The sequence below is a fragment of the Schistocerca serialis genome, chromosome 2 (assembly GCF_023864345.2).
Source record: "Schistocerca serialis cubense isolate TAMUIC-IGC-003099 chromosome 2, iqSchSeri2.2, whole genome shotgun sequence".
NCBI classification, from domain to species: Eukaryota; Metazoa; Arthropoda; class Insecta; order Orthoptera; family Acrididae; genus Schistocerca; species Schistocerca serialis.
Window position 1 is genome coordinate 1,074,705,485 of NC_064639.1, and position 18,888 is coordinate 1,074,724,372.

The window sequence follows — 18,888 nt, forward strand, 5'->3', positions numbered from 1 at the left end:
GTAAAAACCCGGTGCGGGCACAGCCTACTCCTGTCGAGATGCACCAAGGTGGACTCCGAGGTTAAAATTCCCATCTGAAGGACGGGACACCATCGACAGTGCGCTCACTTGATGAGGAACTGCGGAGATATTTGGAATTTAATCCAGGTCAGATGATCTGGAAGTTTACGCCACCACCACGCCTCCCCTTCCAGGCCAAATACTTCGAGTGGTAATTTCATCCATTGCCAATCCTGATCTGAACCGGCCGAGCGCAGCCGCACTAGCCTGCGTTAAAGACCACGCCTGCGGAGACTGGTCTTCAATGTAGTGATTAAAAGCCAGTGGAATGAAAAGGCTCGTGGCCGTAATAAGGTAATCAGTGTGGCTTTTGACAATGGATTACTGCAGTGCTGGCACACAGAAAATGAGGCAGCATGTCCCAACGTTGCCCTTGTGAAGGGTGTACACTGTTCGATTCCACTAGGATTTAATTACTTTACTGAACAGACATACACTTCGATGACGTCTAAAGAAAGAACGTACTACAACAGAACAACTCTTATTTGGGGCAAGTGCTGCACGTGTTAACTTACCTTGCTTCAAGCACATGTTTAGCGACTTGCCTGACAGTGTCTCACTTTACCACACATGTGAATCAGTACGTAGTGGCTGTCTGTTACAAGGGTCAGCTACTTATGCGACTTTAGCTTCTCTTGTCTTTTGCTTAATTAATCTTCAAACAACTATTGTGCAGAACTGCAGGGCTATACAGGTATATGACCTTGAAGTGATACGTGAATGCTCACTATTATGAGGGAAATCAACTCTAACCGTCGTACAGCTGGCAAAAGAGCAGGTGACACACAAAGGCGACATGTCCACAGTAAAAAAAATAACCAGATGCCAGATACGAAATGGAACGGTATGTAAGGGAGAAGCAGTATCTAAATACACTACGCAGTTTAAGAGAATTCGAACATGTCCCATCATACAGGCCTGTGAAAATACATGGTTCAGAACAAACACGAACCTGTCAACATATACAGCTCGTGCAAAGAGGAACTAGTCCATTACGACCAATAGAACACGCTGATTCCAGTCACGTGATTTCTCTTCCTGTCAAGGCCAGATGTTCGCGCGCGGAGCAGCTGTTAGTACCAGTTCATGCTTTGTGCTCCCTCGTAATAGAATCGTATAGTACTACTTTTAATAACTATTAGGAGGACAAAGTTAGTTACTTATTGAAAGCGTTTTTGGTGGAGTAATGAAACTTCTACCTAGAAGGTCAACAATCGTAACAAAAGAGGAATTGCGACTGAAGCGTTAAGGTTTCCCCGTAAGCGCCGTGCAGATTTTGAGTGTTATTGGATCACTACTACAAACACATGCCGTTAAAAAGTATCAATTATTCATACACATGAAGCATAGGCATTTTAACAGTTTGCTGTCGGTATATCGAATGGACCTGGCTTGCAGCTTTGAATAGATAAACGCAAGGGTATTTCGTTTATTTGCTACAAATGACAGCTCGGAGGCTACCACTTGAAAAAATCCCACATGTTACCTGTGAACACCAGCTTAATTCGTTTTCTGAAAGGCGAACATGATGGAGAGGTCCTGTTTCGTGCCCATCTCGATCACTTGATCTGTTCTTACGAGACCACGTGAAGAGCCTTTTGCGTGAGACACCTATGGATACTGAATAGAATATCCTGGCAAGAGTTCTCGCTGCGTGTGACTTTGTTCGAATAATACTTGGGTCGTTCGAACTTTTAAGGCCAAGCTTTGCTCGGCGGTGCCATACCTACATACATACGCTTGGGGTCTAATTTAGGACAACAGTTGTGAGTGTTGTACCTTGTGGAAGTTGGGCAGATAAATACATTTGTTACCTAAAACTTTTATGTTTGGATTTCTATCGTCAGCAGAACAGTGGAAAATCTTGAATTATCTCATTTTCAGTTATAACCCGGGACTCGTACGTTTCTGCACCGTGGCTCATTATCTCACATCGACGCAACTGTCCTTTTATACCTTGCTTGTAAGTTTCCACCACCCTCACGGAAATACGCTGCGTATTCCACTTTATGTTCCTCAGAGCTTACTGGTTAACTCAAGGCTCTCTGCGAGAAATATGCTTGAGTAAGTAATAAAAACTTTTGTTCACTGGCTGAATTACGTCTGAGTCGGTGAACAACAACAGTGCTGCACATAAACGTTTAAGTTACGATATCCTGGCCACTAACGTGTGTTAGTCTTGTTCACTATTGCAATAGCCTTGGCTAGTTTCTGGCTGAATGGGGACGGGGTATTTTGTTCACGCTGAAACTGATGTGCCGGCTTTTACCTAGTCCTCCTATATGATTGATGGTGAGCAGCCCAGATTGGTAACAAGGGCGAGTAATTTTCCCGTGACGACCGGTGTTTTTCCACGCTCGTTGCAGAAAAAGATCTAGAACGCCTGCAGCATCCTAGAGACGCTCTATTAGCGGCTGCAGGAAATGACCAATGAAAATGCATGTATTCTGTTCCTGATTTGGATTGGCTGGAAGCCATAAATGTTAAATCACATTGTGGATCGGTCTGGAACTCGCGAAAGTTGTGAGTCGGAAGGCTGTCGTCGTGTGCTGTAGAAGTCGTGTGCTCTTTGAGGCGGAGCTGATTTTTTCATAGTGCATTTCAGGAGTTGACAGAAACTGGCCGTGATCAACAGAGTTACGAGGAACGTTCCGAAAGTTTTTCGTCATTGTTTTTCAATGAGAAGGTGGTATGCCAGATGACACAAACAAACGCCGTATGAATCCACACCCGTTGCTAGTTTAGCGACGGAGGGCGCGTCGGCGGAGGAGAAATAACGTATGCGCAGAGCGCCGAAGAAAAGAGAGTGACAGCAGACCGGCGTGGCCGAGGTTATTAGGATACACATCACGATGGCAGACGGACGTGTGCTGACAACGTCGTCGCCAATAGAAGTGCGTGCCAATAGAAGTGCGTGCACTTATCCGGTATGAATGGGCACGTTGTGACTGGTGTGTCTGTCATCCATGAGCGCCTACAGACCGTGTGTGATAATGGGGTCTTGTCTCATCAGGTGGTTGGGCACTTGGTGCTGCATTTCAGAGAAGGAAGGCAGCATGTGGAGGATGAAGGTCGAAGAGGGCATCCCTCCAGATCCATGAATGAAAACGACATTGCTAGAGTACAGGACATGGTGTTAATGAAAAGGCTTGTAACGATGTGACACACTGCGTCCACACTGAGTATGGCCGCGGTCGGGCCCATAGCTTGCTCCACGATATGTCGGTTTACCGAAAAGTTTCTGTAAGGTGGGTGCCGGGAAACCTGACACTGGATCACAAGAGTGCAGGAATGAGAATCAGCCGCGATCTCTTGATCTGTTATGCACGAGCGGAAAATGAGTTTCTTTTCAGAATTATCTATGACGTTGAGACATGAGTGATCCACTTTATTCCAGAATCCAAGGCCGCATCCACTTCACCAGTGAGGAAAAATTCATCCTCCACGCGAAAGGTTATGGCCATGGTGATCTAGGACGCAAAATTTGTGATTCTCCCTAATTTCCTCCAGGAAGGGACCACCAATGCATCACGCTTCTTCCACACCCTCACCATTGGGCGAAAGAGACCAGAGCTCTTGAGAGAAGGTGTTGTGCTTGTGTAGAAAACGGTTCCTGGAGATTTACTATGACCGTGAATTTGTAATCAGAAAATGTTTAAAGAAAAACTGCATGAATTAAATGAATATTGTATAAACGCCGAGAACCCGTTTTACTTCCGGAAACTTCAAAAGCAAACCTCCATATATGAAGTTTTCCAATCCTGTTAAAATTCTGATAATAAAATCCTTTGATAGTGGAAAACAGTAAAGCACTCTGAAGCTAATTTGATAAATTATGACACAGTGTACTGTAATTTTGCTTATCAGTAAAAGTTAATCCAGATAAATCTGCATCTAAACGTGAATCAATGGAAATGTGAAATTAAGTGACACGTAAACAAAGATGGTGTACTTTGACAGCTGTCAGATTCAAAGTTCCCTCTAATGTGCTTACTTGAACACATCGATGCTCATCCTTCCAAAAGACATATACAACGCATGCAACGACTAGTACAAATACACTGAAAAGCAAAAACAAATAAATGATGGAAATAACTACTGTTAGTGGTGGGGTCAACAACCGCTGAAGGTGAACAGTCTTTACAATACACTACTTTTACTTACAGAGAGAAATGCTAAGAGATAGTCTATTACAAAGGAGAAAGAAATTAAATTGGTTACAATTGTGTTTCTCGAAGAGAGGAATGGTTTTGAGTCTTATCTATTCTGCGTCGGCGTGATGTGGCGACGGTGGTAGAAGCAGTTTGAAGTTGCTGGTATGAATCCTGTATATTCATCCAGTCGTGTCCCTGGCATTAATATATCCTCATTTCCTTACATCCTGTTTCGGCTGGCGGTGGCAATAAGTTTGCGTAGCATCCATTTGTCGTAGGCTGGTACAAAGTGACTGTTTATACAGCACCTGAATGTCGTATTAATTCAACTGCAACTTTAACACACGATAGTTTGGCACAGTCCACATAACGTATTTAAATTAACATTATATTTGCTATAGTTGCCAATTGCGAAGTTAGACAGTCCATCTACGGTTAATATCCATGGTTCACGATAACACTGTTCCCGCGAAAACAGTCACTTACGTAGCAACACAGTTCACAGTTAGTGTTTTAGCACACGTCATATTTCGCTGTCAAGAAAAATGAACAATAATGAATTCACAATATTGTGTAATGCAATTTAATTCTAAACCGATGACAGCACAGTCTGATCACGAGTGTATTGTCACTGTCACAAGTATCGTTCTGCAAAAACTAACAGCGTTTGCGTAATAGAACGTCCGTTTAGAGTATCCATCGCAAGGTCAAATTTCAAACCGATCTAACACAAGAAAATCCGTTATTAATATCGCGTTAAACGCACACCATTACTACACACAGTACTTGCTTCCGTAACGCCATGCTCACGCGCCATCTGCGACTGATTGCCTCACTGTTCGAACAGTGAATTATCGATACTTCTCTCGCTCCACAGTTCTTACAACACTTCTGCCTATTGTATTCTGTTTCACACAATACATGTAATAAAACTATCTGAAAGATCATCAGAAAAAAATCCAAGCCTTTACATAAGGAACTCGTATAGAAAATAGCACAATAAATACAATCACATACACTTCATTTTCTACGCTATATAACCAAATGAAAAATATTCTATGTCGTCAGAAATAGATATATCAAGTATAAGGTAGTAGAAGAAAGGAAAAAAAATAATTATATCTCTTTATTAGTCATGGCATCACATGCTGTTGGATGACAAAGTTAAACCATATACATGAAGGCTCACACAGGATCAGATTCGTCGCTTCGGTTGGGAGAGAGATTGGGTCACCCGCCCTACAACCACAATCTTGCCCATCGGACTTTCCCTTGGTCCCTCCATTGATATCTCCACTCCCTGGAAGTCACATCCAAACCAGTGCTGAGGTGGAGCAGGCTGTGCAACAATACCTAGCATCGCAGGACACCGAATTTTACCAGAGTGGTTTCTTCAAACTGATTGCAAGCTACGACAAATGGTTCAATTTCGGACGTTACTACGTCGAAAATAGTGCCAGGTTTATAGCTCATGGTGTATTTGATGTGGCAATCAAGTTTCGACGTGAAAAACAACGATGAAACTTCCTTTTGCAACGTCTGTCGTTTACTTTGGTGCACGAAAAGTTGACGGATTTCGAACGAGTTTTGAGGTTCTTGAGCCTGGGTTGCGGATGGAATGTTTCTATGTTCAAGGCGAGTGTTACTTAAGTGAGCGTGTACTACCAATACCTTCTAACATACCGCACTCCGTACGAAGACGAGTGGGCTATGTGCCTTGTGACTTCATTTCTGGTAGTCTGTTAATGGGCAAACAAATTCTGCAAAACTAGTGCTACTGGTGGCCAGAGCCGCATTTAGTGGCTGTACCAACTATGCAACTAAAGGTACCGGTTGAACACATTACTCGTTTCAATTAATATGTGAGGCACTGCAGCCGGCCGAAGTGGCCGTGCGGTTAAAGGCGCTGCAGTCTGGAACCGCAAGACCGCTACGGTCGCAGGTTCGAATCCTGCCTCGGGCATGGATGTTTGTGATGTCCTTAGGTTAGTTAGGTTTAACTAGTTCTAAGTTCTAGGGGACTAATGACCTCAGCAGTTGAGTCCCATAGTGCTCAGAGCCATTTGAACCATTTTTTTTGAGGCACTGCAAGAAAGCACTGTTTACAAAGCAAATGATGCGCCCTGTTAAACCCGCAGGACAGGAAAGATACTATAAATTGTGGAAAGGGGCCAAAATATGTGGCTGTCAGTTACACTTGAACATACAAATTTATTATTTGATCAAACAAGATCCCAAAAAATTTGCTTTTTGAAACACACAGCTTTAATCTTTGGGACTTAATTACCAGCTGAAAGCCACTTTAATTTAAAAATGGCTGAAGGCCATTAACTTAAAACGCAAGCATAATCAGAAATTTAAAAGGCAAGCCTTATCTTAAAACAGTTCCTTAGTTAGGTTGAAGTAAGAAGTTAAATTCAAATCGGCGAAACACCATAACATTAATGTTTTTTAAATACCAAAGGCCTTACGTGAAACATTTCTTTAATTTAGACTGAAGGCCTCAGAAACAACTCAAACGCAAAGTCGGCTGTTGGCTTAAGACTTAAAATTCAACAACATTAATTTTTTTTTAATGCCAAAGGCCTTTGAACTAGGCTGAAGGCCTTAGAAGCACAACAACTCAAACTCATGGTCAGCTGAATGCCAACACTTAAAATTCAACAACATTGAACCTTTAAAAAGCCGAGGTCCTACGTGAAACGAAGGCCCCAAGAGCAATATAATGCTAATTAAAAAAAAATCGCCTAGAAGCGATACAAGTACAAACAACACGAACAAATTAAAAAAAAGGGGAATTACACTTAAGGGCGCTCAGACGTTCGAGAGACGACCCGGAATTCAACACTAACGCTCGCTTAGGTGAAATAGGCAGTCGCGCTAACCATTCACGATCCGACGACAACAGTCAACGGACCCACCGACAACATAACTTCCACTTCACCCGACCACGGCACAACAGGAAGTTCAACCCGGAACAACGTAGAAGATATTGGCGCCCACAACCAATCACACATGGTGCTGCCAAACTACAGACCGTCATAGACAGCAACAACACGATGAGGGAACCACACTGCCTGAAATTTACGTCAACGGCCAGGGCAGGTAACCGGAACGTTAACGAGCGTAAGGCAGAAGATTCCTCTGGTGCACTTCGATTCAAATAACCAAATACAGTGAAACGCCACTGGAGGGTGGCTAGAATTTTCCAACTTGAAAACTACGTTGTTGCTTGCGGGAATATCCCAACAGCCGACAACAAACTCCAAACGACACAATGTGAACAGTCTTGACTTGCTGGTAGGTTAAATCAAAACTCAACTTTCGTGTCCAGGGTCGGTGAGCCACGGTCCTCGTAGCAATGGGAACAGCGCCACAGACTCCGACACCGCGTGGAGACCACCAGCAGGCCCGGCCAAACTATGCCCTGCCGAGAGTTCCTCGCTGCTCCACGCCAACCGACCGACTGCTGCATATCAGCACGGAGACAGCACTAAAATAACTGGGCAGTCGACATCACAGGCTACGCACAGTTTCACAGACACCTAGACGAAGAACGCGACCAATGCTAAAAGCAGTGACCGTGCAGTCACAAGGACGAACCACGAGTTGAGACACACACCAAGAACCCATAAACGATCGGCGAGCAAATACTCATCGTCCGGTAAGACAACCAACCGACGATCAACCAACACCGTCCCCACTCAAGCCATGTATGCCGGCAACGGTCGCGTGAGTCATGGCTATCTGAACCTCGCTCCAACCCGATCGAACTTCTGCCGCGTCCCAACTGTCCAACAGCCACGTCCGAACCCCACTGCTGGCGCATTCCAACTGACTTCCCCACATACGACGACTGGGAAGCAATAACAGTGCTGCAAAGATAATACAGCAGGGCTTATATCGATAAGCACTGCTGCTGCAAGGGGACTGATGACCACAGCTGTTAAGTCCCATAGTGCTCAGAGCCATTTGAACCATTGCTGCTGCAACTCATGGGCAAGCAAAGCAGCATCTCAGTGACAGAAGTAATTGAAACTAACATAGCTCGGTGGCAGTACGGCAAAAACAGGATGCTAAATAAGAGATGGCTCGAACACGAGCCACGCACGGCTCACAATATCCGGTAAAAAATCTTCACTGTATGATAATATCGTTAATTTCTGTGGATTGACCTTGGCGTGCAATTGAGAATAACGCCTTCATGCTTGCTAGCCACATTCAAAGTTTACAGCTTGATCGTGAAACTCGATCCGTCAAAATTACGTCTGTGTTTAATTCTGATGTTTGTATTTAATCGATCAAAATGGTGTACAAGTGTTGCGTGTCACGTTGCAGAGGAAATTACGAAAATGAGCCATGAGTAGTGGTGTTTCATTTTCCTAAAAGCGTCAAACTCTAGAAGAAACTGATAGCTGCAATACACCGTGGAAGTTTCCAGATTACACTGAATTCGAAGCTAAGATCAGCGTCTTTACAATTCAGATAGACAGTCTCAGGCTATATGTGTTTTAAATTAGAGATCATGAGCTACTCATAATGGGGTTATTGTAGCATTCTGGTTAATTGTTCATTAACAACGCAATTTCGGTCAATCTGATTCCCTTCTCTAGTAGAGCAAGTGCACTGCATACATTACTGAATCACTGGCAAACTGTAATTTACTTATACAGGAACAGTTTTATCTTTTTACTTTGAAATACTGAGACAGTGGTAATCGACTTGTTCTGAAGGTACCTGACATTCATCCATTATTTGTATTAGTACTCAATGGCATCATTTCCCTTGGGCATTGGTAGGTGGTAATAGATTTTCTCATTATTTCCAGGTCTGCGCACTCGACTTCACTAAGGATATTCCGAGAGATAGTTAATGTTTCGACAGCTGAGTAGGGAAGAAGTATTCTACTCACTTTCGAAACCTCGTTTTAAGCCGGGAGCATTACCACTAATTCAGCCTAACGACAAAAATACCTTTCGTTAGATTCTCGTTCAAGGGAAAGTGGAGGTGAGAGAAGGGAGCGTCTGCAAACTAGAGCCTTAGAAATAACCAATGTAGCCATTGTAGCAACTCATGCTCATTAGGTACAGGATAGACGTTTCGTGCACTTTAATGCCTTGCTTCAGTATTCAGTTCCCAATAACTGGCATACGATAAATTCGAAAAGTGTCGTTACTAATGTTCTAGTAGAAACAAAAAGTATCCCTACATCTATGTGTTCTGATGTGGTGAATACTAAGCCACGTGAGATCACGAAGCTTCGTACAAGGAAGTTCCCTTTAAATATAAGCCATTTCATTGACTTAATTATCACTACTGATAACTTCGAAAATTTAACTGGGAGGAACATTGGTAGTTCAGGAACTGACCAATTGCTATTTGTCACTAATTATGTGAAAAATATGGTAAAATTTTTTGATGAGATTGCAGCTAGAGAAATTAATTTTTTATGTGAGCAAGCGAATTTAAGATATGTCCACAAGAACCATAACACATACTAATCAGATCGTATTATATTTTGTAGTACTTTATTTTCAGCATCATCACACGCCCTCAAGTGTGTAAGACGCACAGTATCTTGTGCTACATCATCCTAATACTGTAAGTAGGCTGTTTTGGTTTTCTTATTGGTAACGCCATGTAGCGCTCTGTATGAAAATCACTGGCTGTGCTGTGTGCACTCTGTGGCTGTTTTGCATTGTTGTTGGCCATTGTAGTGTTGGGCAGCTGGATGTTAACAGCGCGTAGCGTTGCGCAGTTGGAGGTGAGCCGCCAGCAGTGGTGGATGTGGGGAGAGAAATGGCGGAGGTTTGAAATTTGTAAGACTGCATGTCATGAACTGCTATGTATATTATCATTTTTCAACACTATTAAGATAAATACATTGTTTGCTCTCTATCAAAATCTTTCATTTGATAACTTTGCCTATCAGTAGTTAGTGCCTTCAGTAGTTTGAATCTTTTATTTAGCTGGCAGTAGTGGCGCTCGCTGTATTGCAGTAGTTCGAGTAACCAAGATTTTTGTAAGGTAAGTGATTTGTGAAACGTATAGGTTAATGTTAGTCAGGGCCATTCTTTTGTAGGGATTTTTGAAAGTCAGATTGCGCTGCGCTAAAAATATTGTGTGTCAGTTTAGCGTTGATCAGAATAAGTAAAGTGAGAAATGTCTGAGTACGTTCAGTTCTGCTCAGCTGTTTGAAAATAAAATAACGTAAGAGGTTTATCAGCACAGTCATGTACAATTTTTCTAAGGGGACGTTTCATATGTCGACCCTTAGCCGAGGATACCTCACTGGAATCTTCTGATTTTTTCTTGTAGTTTGTGTAATTAGTGTAGATTTTGTTTATTGCTAGCACGTAATTGTAGAGAGAATCTCCTTTGTAGTTGCAGTCTTTCATTGTTGTACAATAAAACAGATGTGGCATGCATGTAGATTTGCTTCAAGTATTTTACAGCTGGGCTTGCAATTAACTAGATATTATTTTCAGTGCTATGTTAATGTGTTCTCTTATTTTTGCTCTTCAAATTGTGTTTTTCTGTGTTGTCGTGTGAAATATTGTGACAATAATGGCGTGTGAAAAACGTAATACTAGGCTCCAAAGTAAACTGAGAAATGACAGTGAAGACGAAAGCAGTGTGTTAGCGCCACCATGTAATGAATTAACTAATGTTCAAAGTAGTAATTTGGTAATTGTGCATAGGGAAATGGAGCGGGCTACAAATAATGGTGTAGGCAGTGAAACAATTAGTGAACAGGGAAGCATTATCGATCGATCGGTCGCCAACAGCTCGCCTCAGGATTCCGAAATGACAGGACACAATCTTCCAAATACTGTAGATTCCGGTTTTGCGTCCTCACCGTTTTATCAAATAAATCAAGACACATTTTCTGCTTTTCAAAATGCGAATATTGCCGGTTCAAATGCACTGCCGAATAGCATTGAGGAACATGTTTCAGACACCAGTGCACTGTTATTACAACTAATGCAACAAATGGGACAAAGGCTACAAAAGTTAGACACAACGCTTGAACAAAATCATAAACAAATGGGACAAAATCTTCAAAAGTTAGACACACTGGAACAAAATTAGAGACAAACACAGCAACAGTTAGACACAGTGGAACAAAATCAGAGACAAAGGCAGCAAAAGCTTCAAAAGCTAGACACAAGGGAACAAAATCTTCGGAAGTTAGACAACACGCTTGAACAAACACATGAAGATTTAACTATTGAGTTACATAACATTGAATCTAAATGTCAAAAAGTCTGTAATGACGTAAAAACACAAATTTGTGAGCATTTTCAACCAATTTTTTCGTGGCATGAAAATGCATTACAGATTCACGAAGCAGCCATAAAAGAACTGCAAACTATTGTTCATGAAAATCATGAGACCTTGCAAGCTAAAACTGACTCAGTTGCATCAATCGATTCGGTTATGCAACTTGCAAAAACTCAGGAAAACTTAAAGGACACAGTAGATACTCTGAAAATTGGTTCAGAAAGACACATGGAGGAAATTAGTTCATTATCAGAGAATGTAGTTGAACTTTCGGATCAGCTAAATAATTTATTTACAAAGGTAGATGGTTATCTGAATGACACAAAACTGGTAGTCATTAATGACACAGAAGAGTGCGAACAAATTAGGAAATTCAAACAAAATCAGAATCAAATTAATACGCTACACCAGAGAGAAATCCGGGAAGTACAAGATCAGCTGACACAGGTAATACAAGAATTACGTATTTCAGAGGACACTCACGCTCCAGTACGGGAAGAGGGACATAGAAATACGGAACAACCACAAAATAATAACACAGGACACTTCGGAAATTATGAAAGAAATCGGCAAGGCGCATTGGCTTTTGAAATGGAACCGCCGAAACGACGTAACAATGACCGATATGCGCCTCACCGACATGATGATTTTGACTATAAGCTGTTCATTGCTACACGTAAATTTAAAACATTTAAGAATTCTGGCAACGACATTCATCCACAAGCGTGGCTCCATCAATTCTCTCATTTTTTCCTCCCAACTGGTTATTAGAGCACAGATTAGAATTTATGTGTGGCTATTTAGAGAATGAACCAGCTGTAAGAATGCAATTGGTCATTCACGGTTGCCACAGTGAAGGAGAATTTTATCATGCCTTCCTCTCAGCATATTGGTCTCAAGCTACACAAAACCGAGTAAAACATAGCATCATAATGATGAAACATTTCGAACAATCTGAATTTTCCAGTATTGTGAAATATTTTGAAGACATGTTGCACAAGAATCAGTACCTGTCAAACCCATACAGACCCTCAGAACTCATCCACATTTGCTTAATCAAACTACCTGAACATTTACGACATATTATTTTGGCAGGATGTTGCAAAGATGACACTGAAGCTTTTCAGGGACTGTTAGAAGAACTGGAAATTGACACTGGCAATCGCAGAACGCGAAAACAGGAGCACAAAATTACAGGTCACATCTGTCACAATTCCGCAATGACAGAAATAATACACGACAAGGCTATTCTTATAACATAAATCGTGACCAAAACAGACACCACCCGTATGACAACCGTTGGCAGAGTAGTAATAATTACAGGGAAAGGTCACCTCTCTGCGGTAGTGACTATCACAGTGAGAATCAGAGAAACTGACAATATGGGAACCAAAATAATTATTATCAAGGGAGACAGAATAACTTTAGATTCAACGGTCCAGCGCGCAGTTACGATTCAGGGAGAAATTCTTCACCACGTGACCGACAAGAAAGAAACTATGGAATTTACCGACATGACGACAGACGATATGATCGTAACGACAGACCTGAATTGCATCAGAACTGGCGGGATTCAAACAGAGCAGGGCCCTCTCGACAAGGTGAATTTGTAGAAGTTAGGTCTCCAAATCCCAATAACGACGCGCGCCAACAAAGACACAATAGGCAATGACTCATACCGCTGGCAGCCACAAAACGTACGTATGAAACTGACGACGCAGCTGCCGTAGCTAGTAATTACGTAAAAATGGAAGACATTAGGTACATCTTACCCCGGGAACACGACGTAAAACATAACAACATTGCATATCCTGTGATTCACATTACTGTAAATGACGTAAAATTTATGGCAGTACTTGACTCTGGCAGTCCCATTTCAGTAATTAGTGAAACAGCTTTTAGCAAATGCAACAAATCGAACGATTGCCCCACACTTCCATTACGTAAGATTAAATTACAAGGGGCAATCATTGGAAAATGTGTAGCTGTACGCCAACAAACCAACTTAGAATTCTTTTGCCAAAGCCACAGCTTCTCTATGAACTTTCTTATTGTTCCATTATTGTCGACGGAAATTATACTGGGAGTAGACTTTTTGAACGAATACAAAGCAATCCTAAACCTTCACGATGCTGAAATAAGTTTAAATAAAGAAGGTAAGTCAATAGCTTTGAAATTTGAAGATTGGCTCTCAAACCATGATGAGGAAATTAATCAGCTTTACCTTCTGTTAGACAACAGTTCGGAATTTTCTACGGAACTAGACACTAACAATCACTCTGCAAGTACGGACAGGGACGATATTGATGGCATATTTGAAACTAATGAGTTGATTCAGAATAAAATTCAAACAATTCAGAATTGTAATGACACTGATAGGCAGGACCTTTTTGAGATTTTACAAGCACATTCCACAGTTTTTACTCACAAAACAGGAACAATCAAGGGATTTCAATACCAATTTCGTGTTCGTGAGCATACTAAATTTTGTGTTAGACCATACATAATTCCAGCACATTCTACGGACCGTGTTAGAACAGAAATACAATCTGTGCTTGACGAGGGCATTATTGAGCCTGCAGTAAGCTCATACAACAATCCATTACATGTTGTTGAGAAGAAAAATGGATCGATCAGGCTTGTCTTAGATTCGAGACAAATCAACACTATCATTATTCCTGAAACAGACAGGCCGCAAACGTTGGAAGAACTTCTTCAAAATTTTAGTGGTGTAAAAGTGTTGTCTTCCATTGATCTCAGATCCAGCTTTTATCAGATCGAACTTCGTCCAGAATGTAGAAAATACACAGCTTTCCTTTGTTTCGGCGTTTGTTATCAGTTTCGGAAACTTTCTTTTGGTTTGAACATTTCTTTGGCAGAATTCATTCGCGGACTAAATTCCGTATTACCTGAGTTCTTAAAACGTCACATGACCTTATATGTGGACGATATTCTAATAGCAGAAGCTTCATGGGAACAGCATAATCGCATCCTCAACAGTTTGTTACGTATTTTTGCAGAATCTGGAATTACAGTTAACTTGGAAAAATCTGAATTCGGTAGGTCAGAGGTGAGGTTTTTGGTACATATTATTTCTTCTGAAGGTATTCAGCCGGATCCTGAAAAGTTAGAAGCAATCAGAGCCATTCCAGTTCCATACACACAAAAACAAGTCCACAGTTTTCTAGGTCTTGTAAATTTTTACCGTCGTTTTCTGAATATGTAAATTCTTGTTACACCAAAACTTTGTTCTCTCACTGGAAAAAATACTATTTGGAACTGGGACGAACCAGCACAGTTCGAATTCAATTCTTTGAAAGAATCGGTACTTAACGCGCCAATACTAGCTCATCCAGATCTGCCACAAGATTTCTGCCTTAGCACAGATTCCTCTAAAGTCGTTCTTGGTGCCCATTTATTTCAAGAAGCCTTAGAAAATGACACTACCATTCAGAAAACCATTGCTTTTGCTAGCCGAGTGTTAACAAAATCTGAAAAAAATTATTCCGTTACTGAATTAGAAGCTTTAGCTATCGTTTGGGCTTTTAACAAATTCCATATCTTTCTTTCTGGTGAACACGTAAAAGTATACAGTGATCATCGTGCATTACAATTGCTTATGTCTTCAAAATTAAATCATGACAGGTTAAAACGTTGGGCATTGTTTCTGCAAGAATTACACTTCACAATAGTCTACATTCCCGGCAAGGAGAACATTGTTGCGGACGCACTGTCACGCGCACCGGCTGGTTTTGAGAAAAGTAACACAGAAGGCAGCTACGAGAAAAATTTCAGTATTCTTTACATTCAGAAAGTCGCCTTTGAAAACTTCATCACCACATCTTTAAAGGACATTGCTCATGAACAAAATAAAGATCCGATTTGGAAAGACATCAAGAGCAAATGGCATGAAAAGGAACACACACACAGATTCGGCATTATTATCTGGTTAGAAACAACATACTCTTCAAACGCTGCACTGTTGATGACAAGCTATGGGTACTTTGCATTCCTGACGATTTTGTTAATAAGCTCATTTGGTACATTCATTTCAGCTATGCACATTTTGGTCCACGAAAATGTTATCGTATTCTTCGAACGACTTGTTATTTTAGCAATATGGAAAAGAGAATTCGAAGAGTCTTGTCTATTTGTAAAGTTTGTCAAAAGCTGAAACCATCTACTATCTCCCATCGTGCTCCATTGTTTCCTATCATCCCTTCTAAATTAAAAGAATTTGCTGCTGTTGATCTCTTGGGACCGCTTGTCAGAACATCTAATGGATTTTCGTACGTTCTAGTCGCTGTTGAACTTACTTCAAAATTTGTTTCTTTCACTCCATTACGTAAAGCCACTGTACGGTCTGTATCCAACGCCTTTGTTAAAAATTTCTTACTTGAAGTTGGCACGTTGCTGAAGTCATTTCAGATAACGGACTGCAATTCACATCTGCTGTTAGGTCACGCATGCTTCAGAATCATAAAATCAAACCTGTTTTAATTTCATTGTACTCACCACATTGTAACCTGTGTGAACGGATTATGAAAGAAATCAATAAGCTTTGCAGACTTTATTGTCACAGAAAGCATCAGCATTGGGACAGATATTTACACTTATTCCAAAATGTGCTGAATGAAATGCCTCATGATTCCACTGCTTTACCACCTACTCTTGTACTGAAGAATGAAGAACCACTGAACAGAATCAGAGAGCTTGTACCTTTCCGGAATACACGTAAACTTCGACACAGAGACATAATTGATTTGGCTATTAAAAATATAAAATCTGCAGCAGACAAAAGGAGAAAACTACACGGTAAATCAAATGCAAAGAAATTATATATTGGTCAGAAAGTTCTCATTAAAGCTCATTCATTGTCACATAAGAAGAAACACTTGAGTCACAAATTCTTTCTAGTTTACAATGGACCTTACAGAGTCCGACGTATACCACATGATAATTGTGTTGAAGTTGAAACTCTGCGTACTAGCAAGAGTAAAGGTTTACACCACATTCCACATGTAAAACCGTTTATTGAAAGATAATCTGCTTTTTAGCTTAGTCCTTGCCATAAAACTTTTCACTTTACATTGCTAGTATACTTTGTCAGACTTAGAATCTGTTAACATGCAACAATGTTTGAAGTTAAATATCCAGTCAAGAACCAAGAGAACTTATTTAAACAGAAATTACGAATGCATTGTTATTGTGAACAGACGACACAGTGTTATTGTGGGTGTACATTCTTGCTTGTTAGTTGCATGATTACGTAACGACTATAAGGCTCACATACTTAGAACATTTACCAGTAATGCTAATGAGATTTTAATGCAACATTTTGGTTTACTTGAAAATACATTCTGTATTTAAAGTACTTTCTGTGAGATACCAGATGACACAGTGGTTAGTTTATGTGACAGCTACACGATTTTATCACGACGCTACTAATGAGTGACAATTTACAATGTTGCTTTTGCGGTGTATCTGTTTTATATCCGCACAGTTTTTCTGAATTCTTCTGTAAAGTAAAACATGTAACTTTTGTGGTATAGCTACAATAAGACAGCCTTTTCCGTAGCACAAAAATAGGTTTCAGTACAGTACTTTCTTCATCACCGCAGTAAGAATAATATCTACGATGTCTATACGCAAAGCATTTCACTTTTGTTTGTGACGAGGTAAGTACATTGACTTCCACAGAACTTTGCTTACGGACAACGATAATTACGACATTTGGCACATTTTTTACCCTTAAGTAATGACAGAGATTATGTTACAACAAGACGCACAATTTAGCGCTACAGGACACGCATTTGAGTGATTAATTATGTACTTAAAACATTTATTTTTAAAGATTTTTGAATTACAATGATACAAAGGTTTTCCGTGATACATTTCATTCCATTGCTGTAATCTGTAACATCTGAGGGTGTAATTACATTAATTTTCAGGGGGGTACACGCTTACTTTGTGTACCATGTGTTTGGCAAGCACAAGGAGCCCTAGCTAATATGGTATTTGCTTATACAACTTTACACATCGGTACCATATTTCTCTAACACACAAATTACACAGCTATCTGATCATTTAACTGAGAGATAAACATTTTTTTACTACATCAGTGACACATGTTTACGCAATTACACAGTTGGGTAACTTCACACTTATGAAATTGTATTTTGTCTGTACTTTGTGAACTGTCCATATTTTTCGGAACCATTGTGATACTATGAGAGCTTTGAATGATGTATTTGGTAACAGAGCCAGATTTTAAAGTACGTTTGAGGTAGATGACAATCTTGAAATGAGCAGAGAATTTTTTTTTAGGTTTTGACATTATTGCAGAAAGCTACGACGATTTTGAGAATTGACTGAGATGTTATGATATTATTACGATGACGATGTGTATTACACTGCTCAGGTATGTTTATGATCAATAAGCTGATGTTATATGAGGAATCTGATTATGCTATGTAGTTATTACGATGAATATTGAAGACGTGTTGATGAATATGAATATGTACATGTGTAATAAGGTAAGGAGTATTGAGTAGTGGTTATGGACTCTGACTTGTGATAAAGGATGTTCAAGAATCGTACTTTAAGAATTATGAAATGTGTGTAAATGTGTGAATGTATCACAATGCAGGCGAAAATTTTTTGTACACTATTACATTCATTGGATTTTGTCTCTACACATTCTCAACCTGTGAAATTTTTTATATGAGACTGTCACTGTAATGCAAACTGCTGTCATAAATATTTCAATAAGAAAGTTAAGTGACCACCTTCACGTAATGAGTCGTGGGCACTCAGCTGCACGACAGTCACCTGGAAAAAAGCCATTAGTGTGTGCCTTTCAGAGGCGCAGGGGGAGAAAAAGGAGGCCATTATCCTCGCTATTGACGTTCCATTGTAGAAAGCATTGTAATTACGACATGCTCATTACTTGGAAACATATTGTTCTTTGTGCTACTTACTGAAATGCTTATGAATTGATGGGAAATATTCTTACATCTGCAAACCTGATTATGACAAGTGTCTTTCTATGAGAGTTGAGGGCTACTGACTTACAAAATGCCACATAGCTATTGAATGATGTTTTTATGCTTTGGTTTGCATAAGTGCTTATTTCATTTGATATCTGTTTTCCAGCTGTGTTGCAGCATTGGTTTTATAAAATAAACTTAAATGCATCTGCTAATGTGAACACTTTCTGTCAACAGATCTATTAAATAATTATTTTCTGATCCACAATCTCTGAAAAAGGAGCTCTTGGAATGGAAAGAACAATAAGAAGGGACTAATAACAGTAACTGCATATATAATTTTCTTTTCAAGTACTCTGTAATTTTTTGTTGAATTAGTTTTTGTGGTGCACCACTTTAAT